The 18960-nt window shown below is 34.4% G+C and overlaps 1 pseudogene; it reads left to right on the top strand.

Moving 5' to 3' along the window:
* The first annotated feature begins 14556 nt into the window (after nucleotides 1-14556).
* On the top strand, nucleotides 14557-18434 carry LOC127557065 (isocitrate dehydrogenase [NAD] subunit alpha, mitochondrial-like; annotated as a pseudogene).
* Nucleotides 18435-18960: the final 526 nt, after the last annotated feature.

Here is an 18960-nt window from a genome sequence, read left to right as displayed (position 1 = left end):
CTCTCCAGAATGGCTGGATGTGTTCACATTTCCACCAACAATGTATCAGTGTCCCTGTTTTCCCACATCCCCTCCAACATTCCCCATTATCTTTCCCTGTCATTCTAGCCAATCTGACAAGTGTGTAGTGGTATCTCAGAGTTGTCTTAATTTGCATTTCTCTGATTAATAATGATTTGGAGCATATTTTCATATGTCTATAAATAGTTTCAATTTCTTCGTTTGAGAATTGTCTGTTCATATCCTTTGACCATTTATCAATTGGAGAATGGTTTGATTTCTTATAGATTAGGGTCAGTTCTCTATATATTTTGGAAATGAGGCCTTTATCAGAACCTTTGATTGTAAAAATGTTTTCCCAGTTTATTGTTTCCCTTCTAATCTTGTTTGCATTTGTTTTGTTTGTGCAAAAACTTTTCAATTTGATATAATCAAAATTTTCTATGTTGTGGTCAATAGTGATCTCTAGTTCTTCTTTGGTCATAAATTCCTCCCTCTTCCACAGGTCTGACAGGTAAACTATCCTATGCTCTTCCAATTTATTTATAATCTCATTCTTTATGCCTAGGTCATGAACCCATTTTGACCTTATCTTGGTGTACGGTGTTAAGTGTGGGTCAATGCCTAGTTTCTGCCATACTGATTTCCAATTTTCCCAGCAATTTTTGTCAAATAGTGCATTCTTATCCCAGAAACTGGTGTCTTTGGGTTTGTCAAACACTATATTGTTAAAGTTATTGGCTGTTTTGTCCTTTGAACCTAACTTATTCCATTGATCAACTAGTCTATTTCTTAGCCAATACCAGATGGTTTTAGTAACTGCTGCTTTATAATATAATTTTAGATCTGGTACAGCTAGGCCACCTTCATTTGATTTTTTTTTTCATTAATTCCCTTGAAATTCTTGACCTTTTGTTTTTCCATATGAACTTTGTTGTTATTTTTTCTAATTCATCAAAGTAGTTTTTTGGGAGTCTGATTGGTATAGCGCTAAATAAGTAGATTACTTTAGATAGTATTGTCATCTTTATTATATTTGCTCGCCCAATCCAAGAGCATTTAATATTTTTCCAGTTGGTTAGATCAGACTTAATTTGTGTGGAAAGTGTTTTGTAGTTTTGCTCATAAAGTTTCTGATTTTCCCTTGGCAGATAGATTCCTAAATATTTTATACAATCAGTAGTTACTTTGAATGGAATTTCTTTTTGTATCTCTAACTGTTGGATTTTGTTAGTGATATATAAGAATGCTGATGACTTATGTGGGTTTATTTTATATCCTGCAACTTTGCTAAAGGTATAGATTGTTTCTAATAACTTTTTGGTAGAATCTCTGGGGTTTTCTAAGTATACCATCATATCATCAGCAAAGAGTAATAATTTGGTTTCCTCATTGCCTATTCTTATTCCTTTAATCTCTTTCTCAACTCTTATTGCCAAAGCTAGCATTTCTAATACAATATTAAATAGTAACGGTGATAGTGGGCAACCTTGTTTTACTCCTGATCTTATTGGGAATGGTTGCAGTTTGTCCCTGTTACATATAATGCTTACTGTTGGTTTTAAATAGATGCTACTGATTATTTTAAGGAAAAGTCCATTTATTCCTATACTCTCAAGAGTTTTTAATAGGAATGGATGTTGGATTTTATCAAATGCTTTTTCTGCATCTATTGAGATGATCATATGGTTTTTGTTAATTTGATTATTGATATGGCCAATTATATTGACAGTTTTCCTAATATTGAACCAGCCCTGCATTCCTGGTATAAATCCTACTTGAGCATGATGTATTATCCTGGGGATGATTTTCTGTAGTCTTTTTGCTAATACCTTATTTAAGATTTTAGCATCAATATTCATTAGGGAGATTGGTCTATAATTTTCTTTCTCTGTTTTCAACTTACCTGGTTTAGGTATCAGTACCATGTCTGTGTCATAAAAGGAGTTTGGTAGGACTCCTTCATTCCCTATTTTTTCAAATAGTTTATAAAGCATTGGGGCTAATTGTTCTTTGAATGTTTGGTAGAATTCACATGTAAATCCATCTCGTCCCCGGGGATTTTTTTTTAGGGAGTTGATTAATAGCTTGTTCTATTTCTTTTTCTGAAATGGGACTATTTAAGCAATTTACTTCCTCCTCTGATAATCTGGGAGGCCTATATTTTTGGAAGTAGTCATCCATTTCGCTTAGGTTATCAAATTTATTGGCATAAAGTTGGGCAAAGTAACCCCTTATTATTTCTTTAATTTCCTCTTCATCAGTGGTAAGTTCTCCTTTTTCATTTTTAAGACTGCCAATTTGATTTCCCTCTCTTCTTTTTCTAATCAGATTTACCAAAGGTTTATCAATTTTATTGGTTTTTTCATAAAACCAACTCTTAGTTTTATTTATTAGTTCAATAGATTTTTTTTTACTTTCTATATTATTAATTTCTCCTTTTAATTTTAGAATTTCAAGTTTAGTAATTGATTGGGGGTTTTTAATTTGGTCTTTTTCTAACTTTTTAAGTTCCAGGCCCAATTCATTGATCTTCTCTTTTTCTATTTTATTCAAGTAAGCCTCTAAGGATATAAAATTTCCCCTTATTACTGCTTTGGCTGCATCCCATAAATTTTGATATGATGTCTCATTGTTGTCATTATCTTGAGTGAAATTATTAATTGTGTCTAAATTTGCTGTTTCACCCAATCATTCTTTAAGATGAGATTATTTAGTTTCCAATTACTTTTTGGTCTATTTACACCTAACTTTTTGTTAAATGTAGTTTTTATTGCGTTGTGATCTGAAAAAAAAGCATTTACTATTTCTGCCTTCCTGCATTTAATTTTGAGGTCTTTATATCCTAATATATGGTCAATTTTTGTGTAGATTCCATGAACTGCTGAGAAGAAAGTATACTCCTTTCTGTCACCATTCAGTTTTCTCCAGAGATCTATCATACCTAATTTTTCTAATATTCTATTTACCTCTTTAATTTCTTTCTTATTTGTTTTGTGATTTGATTTATCTAAATCTGAGAGTGCAAGATTGAGATCTCCCACTATTATAGTTTTGCTGTCTATTTCTTCTCGCAACTCTCTTAGCTTCTCTTTAAGGAAGTTAGATGCAATACCACTTGGTGCATATATGTTTAATACTGATATTGCTTCATTCTCTATAGTACCCTTAAGCAAGATATAGTTTCCTTCCTTATCTCTTTTAATTAGTTCAATCTTTGCTTTTGCTTGATCTGAGATAAGGATGGCTACCCCTGCTTTTTTGACTTCACCTGAAGCATAATAGATTCTGCTCCAGCCTTTTACCTTTAGTCTATATGTATCTCCCTGTTTTAAATGTGTTTCCTGTAAACAACAGATTGTAGGGTTCTGACTTTTGATCCAGTCTGCTATCTGCCTCCTCTTTATGGGATAGTTCATCCCATTCACATTTGCGGTTAAAATAAGCAATTCTGCATTTCCTGCCATCTTAATATCCCCAGATTATACTTTTCTTTTTCTTGCCCTCCTTCCCTTCTTCCCTATTGATCCCACTAACAGCGCACAGCTCTCCCTCTTTAGTATCCCTCCCTCCTCCCTTGGAATCCCTTCCCCTTTCTTGTACCCTTCCCTTATTACTCTTTTTCCTTCTCCCTTTTCCTCTCCCACTTTTTAATGAAGTGAGAGAAGAATCTGTGTAAAACAAATATGTCAATTGTTTCCTCTTTGAGCCATCTCTGATGAGAGTAGGATTCACACAATGTTCCTCCCCCTCTCTAAGTTCCCTCATATATGATAGGTTTCCTCTGCCTCCCTGTCACATGTAGTTTCCCTCTTTTTATCTCCCTTCTTCCCTTTTTCTGGCACTATCCCCTTTCCATTTCTACTTCCCTTTTTTATGTTATATTGGTAAAATCAAATTATACATATGATTTTTATATATATTCACAACAGAAATACAGTTCTCAAGAGTTCCTTTTACCTTTTTCTACTTCTCTTGATTCCTGTTGTTGAAGATCAAATTTTTTGTTTAAGTCTGGTTTTTTCTTTAGAAACAGATGGAATTCCTCTATTTCATTAAATATTCATCTTCTTCCGTGGAAAAAAATACTCAGCTTAGCTGGATAGTTTATTCTTGGCTGCATTCCAAGTTCTTTTGCCTTTCGGAATATCTGATTCCAGGCCCTTCGATCCTTAAATGTTGAGGCAGCCAGATCTTGCGTGACCCTTATTGTGGCATCTCAGTATTTGAACTGTTTTTTCCTGGCTGCTTGTAAAATTTTTTCTTTAGTCTGGAAATTCTGAAGTTTGGCCACAATATTCCTTGGAGTCTTTATTTTAGGGTCTTTTTCAGAAGGTGTTCGATGAATTCTTTCAACGCCTATTTTCCCTTCTGGTTCTATTACTTCTGGGCAGTTCTCTTTGATGATTTCCTGTAAAATAGTATCTAGGCTCTTTTTTTCATCATAATTTTTGGGTAGTCCGATGATCCTCAGGTTATCTCTCCTAGATCTATTTTCCAGATCTGTTGTTTTTCCCAGTAAATATTTGACATTTTTTCCCAATCTTTCATTTTTTTGGTTTTGCTTGACTGATTCTTGATGTCTCAATGAATCAGTCATTTCTATTTGTTCAGTTCTAATTTTTAGTGAGTTATTTTCTTCATTAGCTTTTTTTACTTCTTTTTGTATATGTCCAATTGAGTTGTTTTGCTCTATGGAATTTTTTTCCATTTCACTATTTTTTTTTTTTTTTAGTGATTCATTTTCTTTTTCCAATTTGCAAACTGTTTTTTACCTTTTCCAATTCACATTTCAGGAAGTTGTTTTCTTTTTCCACTTTATCAAATTTTTCTTTTAATGAGTTATGTGCCTTTTCTGTACTCTTTTGCATAGCTTCTCTTTCCTTTCCCCATTTTTCTTCTAGCTCTCTTTTAAGGTTTTGAATAGTCTCTTCTAGGAGAGCCTTTTATATTGGAGACCAACAATCGTCTGGAGACTGTCTGCTATTAGTCTCTTCAGGGTTGAAAAGCTGTTCTCTTTCTGGGTAGAAACTATCAATCTTTCTTTTGATTTTTTTACTCATTTTGTTAAAGCCTGTAAGGTCTGCCTTCAGAGCCAGGAGGTTACCAGCTTCCTCTGCAGAGCAGTGAAAGGTATATGGATGGGGTAGCTGTCCTGTTGACCGGCTACAAAAAGCAGCGAGGTACTGGAGTGCTCTGGGAAAGAGTTCCCCACCAGAAAGTAACTCAGGCCTGTAGGGCTGGGCTGGAAAAGTGCCTTTCAAAGAACCTCAGCTGTGTGAGATAATGACTGCCCTGGGCCTAGACACTTAGCAGTGAGAGTTTCACTTCCCAAGCCAAACCCTGCCCTGGGGCTGTGGGTATTAGCAGCTGAGCAGTGAATGGATTTGCAGGGACAGGAAGTGTCTGCCTGGGGAAGCACAGTCTGCTGGGGAAGTTCTATTGCCCCAGGCTGAGCCCCCCACTCTACCGATTAGAGACTGCCCAGGCTGTGCCCCACTGTCGTGCAGATTAGTAACTGCCCCTGCAAAAGCCCCGAACTGCCGGATGTGGCCACAGGGCTGTGTGAAAGTCTGCCTGAGTCACTTCTGGGTTTGAGGGGTTACCACCAGATCTCGTTAGGTTCTGGTGTTTTTTAGAGGACCCTCTGTTTTAGGCTTTAACTTCTCTGCCAGTTTACTGCTTTGTAATCAAGGAAGAGCAGTTAGCCTATAGCAGAGTGGTCCCTATAACTTCTCTAGCCACAGAGATCACCCCCAGCCCTGGTCTGCTCAGGACGCTGGCCTCTCACTGCCTGTGCTAGTCTGTTCCTGGCCCCTCAGGACAAACCTTTCCTGGTGAGCTTCCGGATCGGCTGGTAAGTTGTACTGCTTCTTATCTTCATGAATTTAAGCAGTGAAGAGTTATTTTTGAGGCTGGATTAAATATTTGGTTATGAGGGTAATGAGAGGAGCTTAGAGAGTCGTGTGTGCCTGCTCCGCCATCTAACCCTATATTCTAACCTTAATTTTTGATAAATTGAATAATGAAATCTCATTGCTTTTCATAAGGCTTTCTACATGGATTCTTCTTCTCATTTTATGTGGTGAATTCTCCATTCTTTTGATAGTCATAATAATGTTGGAAGGAACCTTACAATAGAAAATATATTCTCCCATGTTTATGTAATAATAATTAAATGACTATAAGAAAGCAATATAGAGGAATTTCCTCATTTATAAAATGAAGTAGAGAAGGAAATGGCAAATCACTCCAGTATCTTTGCCAAGAAAAATACAAATGGGATCACAAATTTGGACACAATTGAAACATGACTAAATTAGCCAAGTTGCCTCTGATTTAAAGTGAGTTCCTGAGGGCAACTGATTGTCAAACACCCATTGCTTACATTTCTACATTAAAATCTTAGCATACAAACAGATTCACAGAGTTGAATTGTTTATTTTTTAGGACTAGATTATTGTTGTTGTTATTTTTCAATTTGAGGGACAGGAGGCATGTTTGACTAGAATTTTAGAAGTATGTGAAACTCCCCATGTGCAGATTTTATCTACCAATAACTTTCTGTAACTTATAGATTTATAGAGTTGACTGGGACAACATAATTTGCCCTAAGCAACAAAACCAAAGGTGTTGTGGTCAGGTTTACACCCAGGTGTTTCTAGCTCCAGATAGGTACTCTATCTACTATTCTAGTTCTGATAAGTACATTTAATAAATCACATTTTATTGGAACTCCTTTATATATTGGAATTATATATATCAAGAACTTGCCCAACCTCTCCCCGAAACTGTTCCAAATTCCTTTAAATAATGACTCTAAACAATGTTGGAGAACATCCGAAAAGATGTATTAGAACATTTTTCAGTCAAAGGCAACTTAAAAGCACAGCAAAAAAGGTGGGAATGGGAGTCCAGTGGGAGTCCAGCATGCAGTTCTGGTACAGGGTATGCCAGTGCAGCCCTGCACTAAGCTCTAGTCCCAGTGTAAGCCCCACTTCTGAATCAGTGGCTTCCAGACCTCTCAGCCCAGAGACACCAAAGATGACCAAGGAGATCAGCAGAAAAAGTCTGTAGAATCAGAGTGGAGTCCAGATCATAATCCCTTCTGGAACACAGAATCAGCAAGGCAGGACCTCTGAATCAGCAGTGGTACTGGAGGATTCTGGACCTCTCAGCCTGGGGACACCAGGGAGGACTCAGAAGATAAACTGAGAGAGTTTGTGATAAAGAGATGGGAGTCTTTTGTGCAGTCCCGACTTTGACCAGCACACTAGATCTTACAGCCCCAGTGGGGTGGGGATATACTTAATAGCTCCAGGGCAGAAAAGCTTGCTTATGGTCAAGTTCCTAGAAGGGTCTCTGAAAACAACTGCACAACACCACTAAATTTTGGGACAGTATACCCTCCATCCTGGAAACAGAGTCCAATTTATCAGACTCGAAATCAAGTAATGACCAAACCAAAAAAAAAGAAATGTTTTTGACTATTGAAAGTTATTATAGTGACAAAGAAATGCAAAACACAAACTCAGAACATGATAACAAAATCAAAGCTCATACTTCCAAAGCCTCCAAGAAAAATAAGAATTAGACTTAGGTTATAGAAGAGCTTCAAAGGGATTTTGAAAATCAAATAAGAGAGAGGAAAAATCAGGGAAAGATTGAGAAAAGTACAACAGGAAATACAACAAGCTAATGAAGAGAAAAATGCCTTAAAAACCAAAATTGACCAGTTGGGAAAGGAGGTACAAAAGCTCACTGAGGAAAATGATTCCTTAAAAATCGAATTGAGCAAATGGAAGCTTGGAAACTAATGACTTTATGAAAAATAAAGATGTAATAAAGCAAAACAAAAAAAATTAAAGAATGTGAAATATCTCATTGGAAAAACAAGTGATCTGGAAAATAGATCCAGAATAGATTATTTAAAAATTATTGGCCTACATGAAAGTCATGATCAATAAAAGAGCCTGGACATCATCTTCCAAGAAATCATCAAGGACAACTGTCCTGATACTCTAGAACCAGAGGGAAAAGATAAATTGAATGAATCCATCAATTACCTCCTGAAAGAGATCCCAAAATGAGAACTCCCAACTTGTATTATCCTGACTGTGGCTCCACTATACTTGAAGTATTTCTTTCTGGATGCTGACAATATATTCTCCTTGACCTGGGAATTCCAGAATTTGGCTATAACAAGATTTAACAACTTCAACATTAAAGAATATAAGAGCTTGTAATATAATATTCTAAAGAGCAATGGAATAAAGAATCACCTCCCCAAAAAAACTGAGTATAATCCTTCAGAGGAAAAGGTGGTCATTTGACAAAACAGAGGATTTTCAAGCATTTGTGATGAAAAGACCACAACTGAATGGAAAATTTGCTTTTCAAATATAGGACTCTGGAGAAGCATAAGGAAGTAATTAGGAAAAATGCTATCATAAGGGACTTAATAAGGTTTATTTGTTTACCTTCCTACATGGGAGGATGTTACTTGAAATTCATTAAAACTTTCTCATTATTATGACAGTTAGAAGGAGTACATATATAGACAGAGGGCACAGATATGAGTTGAAAATAAAAGGATAATTTTTTTTTTAAATGATGAAGTTAAGAAATGAGAGAGGAATGTACTGGGAGAAAGAGAAAAAGGAGAAATGGAATGGTGCAAATTATCTGCTATAAAAAAGAAGCAAGAAAAAGCTTTTATAGTGGAGGGGAAAAGGGGGATGAAAGGGGAAGTGAACAAACCTTATTCATCAGAATTGGCTCAAATAGAAAATAACAAATACTCAATATGGATATATTAATCTATCTTAGCCTGCAGAAAAACAGGAGAGGAATGATATATGGGAAGGGAGGAGAGGGTGATAAAAGAGAAGTAAATTGGGGGAAAGAGTAGTCAGTAGAAAAATACTTTCGAAGAAGGACAGGAGGAAAGGAAAGAGAGAATAAATGGGGGAAATACAATTAGTAATAGTAAGTGTAAAAAAATTTCAAAGCAAGTTTCTCTGATAAGGCTTCATTTCTCAAACATAGAGGAAACTGAATCATATTTATAAAACATAAGAGCCATGCTCCAAATGATAATGATCAAAAGATATGATCTGTGCCCAAAGGGCTACAAATTCATTCATATCCTTTGATCCAACAATACTAATACTAGGCATAAATACCAAAATAAATTTGAAGGGAAAAAAACAGGAAAAAAATGACCTATATGTACAAAAAAATATTTATAGCAGCTCTCTTCTCGGGCAAAAAAAAAAAAAAATGGAAATTAAGGGAATGTCCATCAATTGGGCAATGGGGAATGGCTCAATAAACTGTGGTATGTGTTGTAATGGAATATCTCTAGGAAATGCTGATCAGCAAAAGTCTTCCAAGAACAAAGTGAAATTTACTATACAAAATAATAGCAATGTTCTGAAATGATCAGTTGTGAATGACTTTGCTACTCTCAGGCATACAGTCATCCACAACTACTCTGAAGTACTTATGATGAAAACCCCTATCTATATCCAGAGAAGGAACTGATTGTGTCTGAATTGAAGCACTCTCTATTTCTCTTTCTATCTCTTTCTTTTTAATTTAATTTTTCTTGAAGATTTTTGTTTTCCTTAGGATAGGGTATCTATATTTTCTTTCACAACTTGACTTTTATGGAAATGTTTTGCATATGTTTTTTTAATTGTGGGTGAGCATAAGAGAGAGCATCTAAAACTCAAAAATCTTAAAAACAAATATGAAAAATTGTTTTGAATGTAAATAAAAGAAAATATTAAATAAACAAGTACATTTTAAAAATACAAATAAAAATAACATCTATTATTCTTATTCCTTTTCATCTGATTTTTTTTGCAGAGTTTGACAAATAGGGAAATATGTTTAGAAGAATTGCACATGTATAATCTATATCAGATTCCTTGATGGCTTAGGAAAGATAGGGAGAGGGGGAGGAAATTTGGAACACAAGGTTTTACAAAGGTGAAGTTTGAAAACTACCTTTGCATGTATTTGGAAAAATGAAATACTATTTTTAAAAGAAATATTGGTACAGTAGCTACATTAGTGAGAAAGATTTAGTCTTATTTCATGGGAAAATTTCCCAAGAATTAGAGCTACCCCAAAGTGGAATGGACTGCATAGATCCTGGAGAGGTACTGGGTCCCCTAAAGTTCTTCAAGTAAAGGATTTGTGTTCACTCTTTGGGTATGATGTTTATGAATGAATTTTTTCATGAATGGACTAGGTTAGAAGATCTTGAGAGATTCCTTCCATTGAATGATCATGGGATACTTCATTTTGAATTTTCAAGAAAGAAATGTAGACAGTCCATGCATGAGATCCCCATTTTCTACCTTTCATTTCAAGTTTAACCTTGACTAAACAAAGCAATTAAGTTTTAAGGGGAGGTTACCTAATCTGACTCTGAACTGTTAATGACATACCTGGTTTGTACATTATTTTAAAATGTTCCCTTTCCTTCTTTTTATAGTGATATAGTTTTAGATTGTTATGATTCAATATGAAAGTCATGAGAAGATAAAGCACCTAAATACTGTTTTCTAATATTATTAATATTTCCAACTCATTTCCTATTTTCCTGCTGATATTACAAAACCCTTGTCAAAAGTATTCAGGCAAGTAGTAAAGTTTTAAATAATGGACGACTCAAACAAACTTTTTTGGATCATTACAAGATTAACTTGAAGGATAAGGTAATTTTTTAAAAATTACTCATAAATAGTTGACTTCTATGGATGTTTTACTAACTAGTTAGGGAGGGGATACACTGTAATAAGAGTATTCAATTCATATTTTGGACAGCCAAAACCAGCATAAAATAACCCATTTTCATTATCTATGCCTAGAATGTGTTTGTGTCTCTTTTCCTAAGAAAAAGAGAGGAGGGAAGCCAGCTGTAGAAACAGATGTTACTAAAATATCTAGCCATCACATAGCTAGCCAAATGGAACTAGATATTGCTGGTTCCTTAGAGGAAGAATTTTAAATTCTGTAGCCATTGCAGCAAAATTGACAAATGGATTAAAAATGATTTATTCAGCAGGATGAATATATCACTTCCTGCAGCTTTGAACGTAAGTAACCCACGATGTACTTGGCCTTTTCATTCAGCCCTACTGTCCTACCTCCCTGCAAAAATGCTCAGTCTGGTGCACTTGGGAAAAGGATTATCTTTCCACACCCACAAAATCAATTTCTGAAAATTGGCAGTCATTCCAGTCTAATGTTTGATTCCTTTTTTTTAGTTCGATTGAATTGCCTTCCTACTTGAGATATACTAACATTCATCAGGTGCTTGTTTTTAACCATAAGAAGAAAGCAGAAGTTATATAAAAGAAAAAAATGCTTAAGATTCATCAAAGTAAAACAAATTACATGTATCATCATTCCTAGTATCATAGATTTAGAGGTATCTGAAAGGTATCTGAGCAATCACTTTGTCCAAATCATATATTTCATTGAAATACCTAAGCCAAGACAGGTAACAAGTTAAAAATACAAGGTTTGAACCCATGTTCACTTATTTAAAGGACAATAGATCCAGAGCTGGAAGGGATCTCAAAGGTCATCTTGTCCATCATCCTCATTTTTATGGAAAAAGAAACTGAGGCCTGAATAGGTCAACTGATTTGCTCCAGATCACAAAAGTCACAAACATTAGAGCTGGGGTGTTAAGTCAGTGTCTTTGATTCCCAAGATAGATTTCTTTCTCCTACGTGACCCTCCAGAAATCAAGTTCAAAGAAGTATGTTTCAGAGGAAACATTACAGATTTTGGAGGCAAAGAATTAGTTTCAAATCTTTATTCTGCTGCTTACTACCCATATGATATTGGTCAACTAACTTGACCTCTATGAGTCTCAGTTTCCTCATTTGTAAAATGGAGCAAATGGCCTCTTATATTCCTCCCATTTCTAAGTCTGTGATTCTATAGTTCTTTAATCTTTTTTCTTCCTTGATATAAATTAAAAATTGTAACTCAGTAAGTTCAAATAACATTAAGAAATTGTTGGAAAATACTTCTATGAAATAACATAGTAGCTTAATGGGATTTTCTAGCATTCTCACTATGCTTGATATATCTTACATTTTACAGTACATGAATAAGTAATAAGAATAGAATAGTCAAAGGCTCATAATCAATAATTATGGTATTATTATCATAGTGATGCTGATTGTAGAAACAAGGGTAGTCATAGACAAAACTATAAAGTAGTCAGATTGTGGTTTCCTCCCCTAGCTTTCTATTCTGTCCCCTTTTGTCCATTCCATAGTGCCTTACATGTCCAATATATTCTTTTTCTTCAGTCTGATTTCCTATTAAAAGCTCTTATTAGGAAAGAATCTGATAAATTCTTTCACATTAAGATTGATAAGCTACAGTATCTTATTTCTCTCAAAACATTCTTTTAATTTTCTTAGAGGAGAAAGAAATAATACTTCAGTTAGAGAAACAAATGGGCAAGGGATGTTTTAAAGCTATTCTCCCCCTTCCAAAAAATCCTTCACTTGAGCTTACCTTCCATTACACAATAATATTATACATCTTGTCCTTTTCATAGACAAATTCTAGAAAAGATATATATATATATTATATATATATATATATATATATATATATATATATATATATGATTTGTTGCTTAGATTTATTCACTTCTTACTTCTAAGTTCATTGCTTTCTGGCTTTCTATTCCATAAATATACTGAAAATGCTTGCAAGGTTTTTTTTTTTGGGGGGGGAAAGGGACAAAATAGCAGAGTAAAGGCAGAGGCACTCACCTAAACTGTCATCCAAACTGTTTCAAATATCTTCAAATAATGACTCTAAATAAATACTGAAACAATTTTCCAACTGAAGATAACTTTTTTTTGGTATTCTTTTTGCCTCATGGTTTTCCCCTTTTGTTCTGTTTTTTTCTTTTGTAACATGATTACATGGAAATATTTTAAAATGATTGTACATATATAATCTACATCAGATTATTTGCTGTCTTGGGGAGGAGAGAATAGGAGTTAAGAGGAGAAAAAATTTGGAGCTCAAAATCTTACAAAAATGAATGTTGAAAATTATCTTTACATACAATTGGAAAAAATAAAATGCTATTAAGTGAAAAAAAGTTTGGTTATTTCCTAGCACTGTTAAGCCAAAATAAAAATGTCGACATGATAGTCTATCTCCCATCTTGCTTTTCCAATTTATTTCAAAATAATCTGTTTCATTAACCCTACATTTTAGCCACTGTTTCATTAGTTTTGCCCCAGGGTTGGCATTTCCATCTTCAATTTCTATATCTTTTCACAGAATGTTTCCCATATATAAAATGTATGCTTTTAAAAAAAAAAATAACTCTCACAAAATCCCTAGCATCTATCCAGGTTCTGACCAGATACTACCTCCTGTTTGAATATTTTTAAGTCTCCCCAGCTGTTGTATTCTCGTTCTTCAAACTATCTTTTCCTTTTTTGGGCACATGTTACATATCTTATTGAATGCAAAATCTTTCAGGGAAGGGACTTTGTTTCTTTCTTATATCGTTGTATTTGTCAGCACAATGCTTTACAATAAAGATTCAATACATGTTTTTAAATGAATTTAACAAAAGATTTTTCTTGTTAACGAAGAGCTTACTTCATATAGGTAACTGGTCAAAAGTGCAGCTCTAGATGAAAAAGATGAAAGATGTTGGCAGCTGAATCTAGTTAGTATCTCTAAAAGTTGAAAATAATAGCACTCACTTCTAAGAGCCATTATGAAGATAAGACAAAATATTTGTAAAGCATTTATCTGGCTCACAGGAAATATTATATAAATAAGATACAATAATGTGTGTCTTTCTCTCTATCCCTGGAATGAGGGTAGCTCAGAATGAACAGGGAGAAATGAATGGATATGTGATTTGTGGTGGAGGTAGAATTAATTAAATGAAGCAAGTGATTGGATAAATTAAATGAGGAAGAATGAGGAGTTAAGGATAATTCCAACATTACAGTCCTGGGTGAATAGAAGAATAGTGTTAGCCCTGACAGAAGCTAGAAAATGTATGAAGTTGAGGGAAGGAGAATGCTATCTCTTTAAGATATATTAATTTGAAATGCATATAGAAATCTAGTCCATCAAAAAGATTAAGGCTGTATGGAGAGATCAGAAAATTATCTGAACAAGGATGCTAATTGAATCTATGGGATCTTCTGAGCTCCCTGAGATAGAGCATGTAGAAAACAGAATTAACATTTATAAATATTTATTAAACACATAGTATGTGCTAAGTATTGTGCTTAACAAATAATATAGTGTAATAAGAAAAAGTAGAAAAAAGGTCTAGGACAAATTCTTAGGTTGTATTCACAAGTATGGGTACACTATATGAATGATGATATAGAAAAAAAATTTTAGAAAGGGGTAGAATATCAGGTAGGAGGAAATCCAAGAGAAACCATAGTTATAAAAACCTTTAATGGAGAGACCATCCAAGGGGGAGAAGGTGACCAAGTATCAAATGCTGCAAAGAAGTCCAAAATGATGAATGTAATGATAGATTCACGATTGCCATTAGCAGGTAGGTTAAAAAAGCATTTATTAAGAATTTACTATGTGGGGATAAAATACAAACAAAAAGGACAGTCCCTGGCCTCAAAGAGCTTAAATTCTAATGGGAGAAGATCATACATAAAAAGGAAGTTGGAAGGGGACATTATTGTTCACACTAATATTTTGCCAAAGTACTGAAAACCAGATTTCAAGAGTATACTCTCCTTACAAATGAGTTAGAAAAGAATTGGTAATAATGATTAATTAATAATAATCACAGTGTCTATCTACACCAGGAACCTCAGCTTTTGCATATATTTTAGTATGTACTTTTACATGAACACCTTATTTCTTTGATAGGATGTAATTGGCATGAGGGCAAGGACGGTTTAATTTTTGACTTTGTATTCTCATATATGGTACCACAAAATAAGCACTTAGATGATCATTGAATTAGATTGAGTTTAATTCAGTTAGTATATTATGCTAGACATAAGTTCTCTACTCGTCACGTGGCTTATAGGCTATTTGTTCTTATAATACATTTATTTAAACGTAATGAAATGTTCAGTGATATCTCTGTTTTGTTTTTTCCCCAAGCTCTTTATGAACAAAACAAAACAAAACAAAAACCCTAAAATGAGTTCTTTCCCCCTTTCCTGGAAAGATTCATTATCCTTCCCATAAGGATTGTCCTTGCCTAAAGTTCCCATTCAGAGGTATATTTAACAATAAAACAAATTAACACAATGAGCTACACAAATGAGTGAATATGTGAGATTTTTCACAGCTAAGGCTTGTTACTACCTATTCCAAATAGAGAGAGAAAGAGACAGACAGAGACAGAGAGACAAAGAGAGACATAGATGATAGGTAGATGGATAGATGCATGAATGCATGGATGGATGGATGGATGGATAGATGGATGGATAGATAGACAGATAGTAGGTAGATAGGTAGATAGGTAGATAGCCAGACAGACAGACAAATAGGACGTTGCTGGGTACTGTGCTAAGTGATTTTTGTAAATTTTATCTCATTTGATTCTCATAATAACCCTGGAAGTGCTATCATTATCTTTGTTTTACAGTTGAAGAAACTAAGAGAAATAGAGTTTAAGTGACTTACCTAGCTAGATCACATAGGTATTAAATTTCTGAGACAGGATTTGAACTCATGTCTTCTTACTCTAAGACTAAAAATATTTATTATTATTATTATTATTATTACATATTAATATTTATATAAAACTTACAATATTTGATTAATGTTTTATCTATATTATCTCAGCTGATCCTAACAACTAGAGGTAAATGCTATTATTATCTGAATTTCATAAATAAGAAAATGAAATTAAATCACTTGTCTGTGGTCACACAATTATTAAATATTTGAGGGCAGATTTGAACCAGTATTTCACCTATTGTGCCTTCTAGCTACTTGGTAACATAAATAAATATGTGAAAGTCTACCCAAAATAAACTTTGTTAGCTTAGAACAACTCATTTTTCTACAAAACATTTTTCTTACAATGATTGAATATTCCTCCCATATTGTTCTTGTTCTACATGTACTTATTTTGAATATTGACTGTATTAAATCTATTGAACCAAAGTCATGAAAGTATATCCCAACATATATTTATAATTATACCATGTGTAGACATTGTTATACATTTAAGCTATGAGGAAACTGAGATGTTAAGGGTTTAGAGATCCCTAAGGTAATAGATTTTAAATTGTAGGGGAATTTAGTGAGCATTCAATTCAACCCCTTCACTTTACAAATGAAGAAACAGAATAAAAGAATTTTAATGAGTTGCCCAAGGTCACACAAATAGAAAGTGACAGATTCACCTGCAATTGCAAAAAATTGGCAACATAACTATTATGGAAGCCTTATTGTTTTCCTCCCACTTCACTAAATGGCCTCCTTAACCTAAAAGGAAGAAGACACTTCAGGTACCTGTAGATAATAGCAGCAATTCTCTGCAAGACTGCTTTTGTGACTTTCATGTTTCAACTCTGTTTGAGGGCAGGATGGAGGCAAAATCATCTGACCTCACTACTAGATGTATCTGATACTCTGCCCAGTCATATATAAACTGTGCCAGGTCTCTCAGCTTCTGACTTCTCTATGCCATTTTTTTCTTTCCTCAAAGGAGTAACTGACCACAAAAGGCCACTAATTAGAGAAAAGTGATTCTCCATTCAAATCCAAGGATGCAAATGGTTTGAGCAGGAAGGCCCCAAATGTTACAAAATAAGGGATTTCTGTTCTTATAGCTCTGGAGGGCATGTTGTTATGCTCTCTGCAGTTGGTAGGGAAGAGTAGAGGTGATTAAGTGCTATATACATTGTAAATGCTCAGTAATAATAGGCTATGTTCCATAGTTGTTAGTCACACACAAGGTATGCCTTAGGAAAAATCTGTGCATGAATGATTGTAGAGCAGAGAACTGTAATAATCATCAAATGGACCATATGGAGCAAGAAGACATACAGATGATGGTACTTAACTGAATGCATTTTTTCCCTCCTGTTCTCTAGAGTACTGATTTGGAAGGACTGAGGATGCACAGTGGATCTTTGGGATTACCAGAGCATAAAACACAGAAAAACTTGCAGTTAAAGCCAGTGACTGGAATTTGACCCAAATGAGAATAGGAAAACAAATGAGGACCTCAGAATGTCTCTATTATAAGATTTGTCTTTTATTGAAAATTAATTAGCAGGAATACCTTGGCCTCCTGCCTTCCCTCCTGCAGGGCTTGAGGAGCAGATGTAATGATCCAATCCCAATATGAAGATATCTCAGCTCCTGGGGCCTTCAACAACCCAAAACAGGTGATCTGAAGTGTTGCACACACAGTGATCTTAATCCTAAAAGAACAGAAATTATTGGACCATAAATCTCAATTTCTCCTATGAAGATTTGGTTTTTTGTTTGTTTGTTTGTTTTAATCTTGCTAAAGCACCCATTCAGTGAGAAGAGAAGAATATCACTGCCATTAAAGAGCCTGTAGGAAAGTGGAGGATTCCTCCTGACACCAAAGAATCCATAAACAAAACCAAGAAAAAACTGAAAGATGCCTTAAAGACACCAATAGTAGTTTGACATCCTTCCATAAATCTACTGCTTTGTAAAACTTTTAATCTTTCCATACCTGTATATCCACATCTCCACAAAAAACTCCTCATCTATATGTGTGTGTGTGTGTGTGTGTGTGTGTGTGTGTGTGTCATAATTTGGAGAATACCAAAGGAGATTAAAATACATTGAAAATACAATTGTTGAGGTGTTATACAGAGTATCAAACTCATCACTGAAGAAGTGATGTCAAATGTGCTTTTTGAGTATGCTAGGAACAATCATCAAAGCAATGAGACTGCTGTGCACAAAGCAAATATCAGGCAAATGTCAGATGAGTTTTTTCTCCAAAAGTGCAGGAAAATTACAGAAAACTGTAAAGATAAGAAATTAAATTGATATATCTTGATACTGCATGTTTCAATATGGCACAAGATCACTCCCAGATTATGTTCTTGTGATGTCAAACTTGTATTAGGACATCCTTCATGTCACATTGAGTGGAAACATTGCTGCCAATAAGTCACAGTTTTTTGCATGGTACACAGAACTTTCACAGACATTGATGGGAAGGACACAGCCAATTCCATTGCCCTGCTTCTGAGTGTTGTGACAATGCTGTAGCACATGGAAATGTGTGACCGCATGGCAAAAATGGAGATCGCCAACTGTGCAACAATTAAAGATGGAAAGAGCTTCTCAAAAGATTGGGAGGAAACACCAAATGCTCAGACTTCACAAAGGATATTTGTCAACAAGTAAAAGATTTAGATTAAAAGGAAATTTTTGTTAGGTGCTTTGAAGTCATTAGTACTAAAGGACAGAATAGAAAAAGTTATTGGAGACTATCTACCATCCATATACACTGGGGTTGTATATGTCTTGAAAGAGCAAACATTATAAATTGGGTCTTTTCTTAATATGCTCTATGCCCAGGCTCCCTATTGATCCTCCAGGGCCTACTTTCAATAGATTTTATTTCAAAGGTTTTGTTTTATTCATTAAATGTCTCTCTGTGTTGAACATATCTTATACACTATAAAGTTGCATTTCTGTTCTATCATTTTCCATTGTTAATCACTTTACACCTCAGTTAGAATAGCTTTTTTTCCTCAACTAAAAGACTCATTATAAATATCAAGATACTGAATTGGCAGAAGAAATAGCTAACTTTTTAAAGAAAACTGCAATTTTCCTTGGAGTATATAAAGTAAAATGAAATAAAGCAGGTATTGACATAGTACAAGATGACATTCTTATAAAAATAAATGAGCACAAAAGGAATTTATTGGGAGAGTTACA

The sequence above is a fragment of the Antechinus flavipes genome, chromosome 3 (assembly GCF_016432865.1).
Source record: "Antechinus flavipes isolate AdamAnt ecotype Samford, QLD, Australia chromosome 3, AdamAnt_v2, whole genome shotgun sequence".
NCBI lineage: Eukaryota > Metazoa > Chordata > Mammalia > Dasyuromorphia > Dasyuridae > Antechinus > Antechinus flavipes.
The sequence above is the reverse complement of the archived record's forward strand: the minus strand, read 5'-3'. Positions and strand labels throughout refer to the sequence as shown.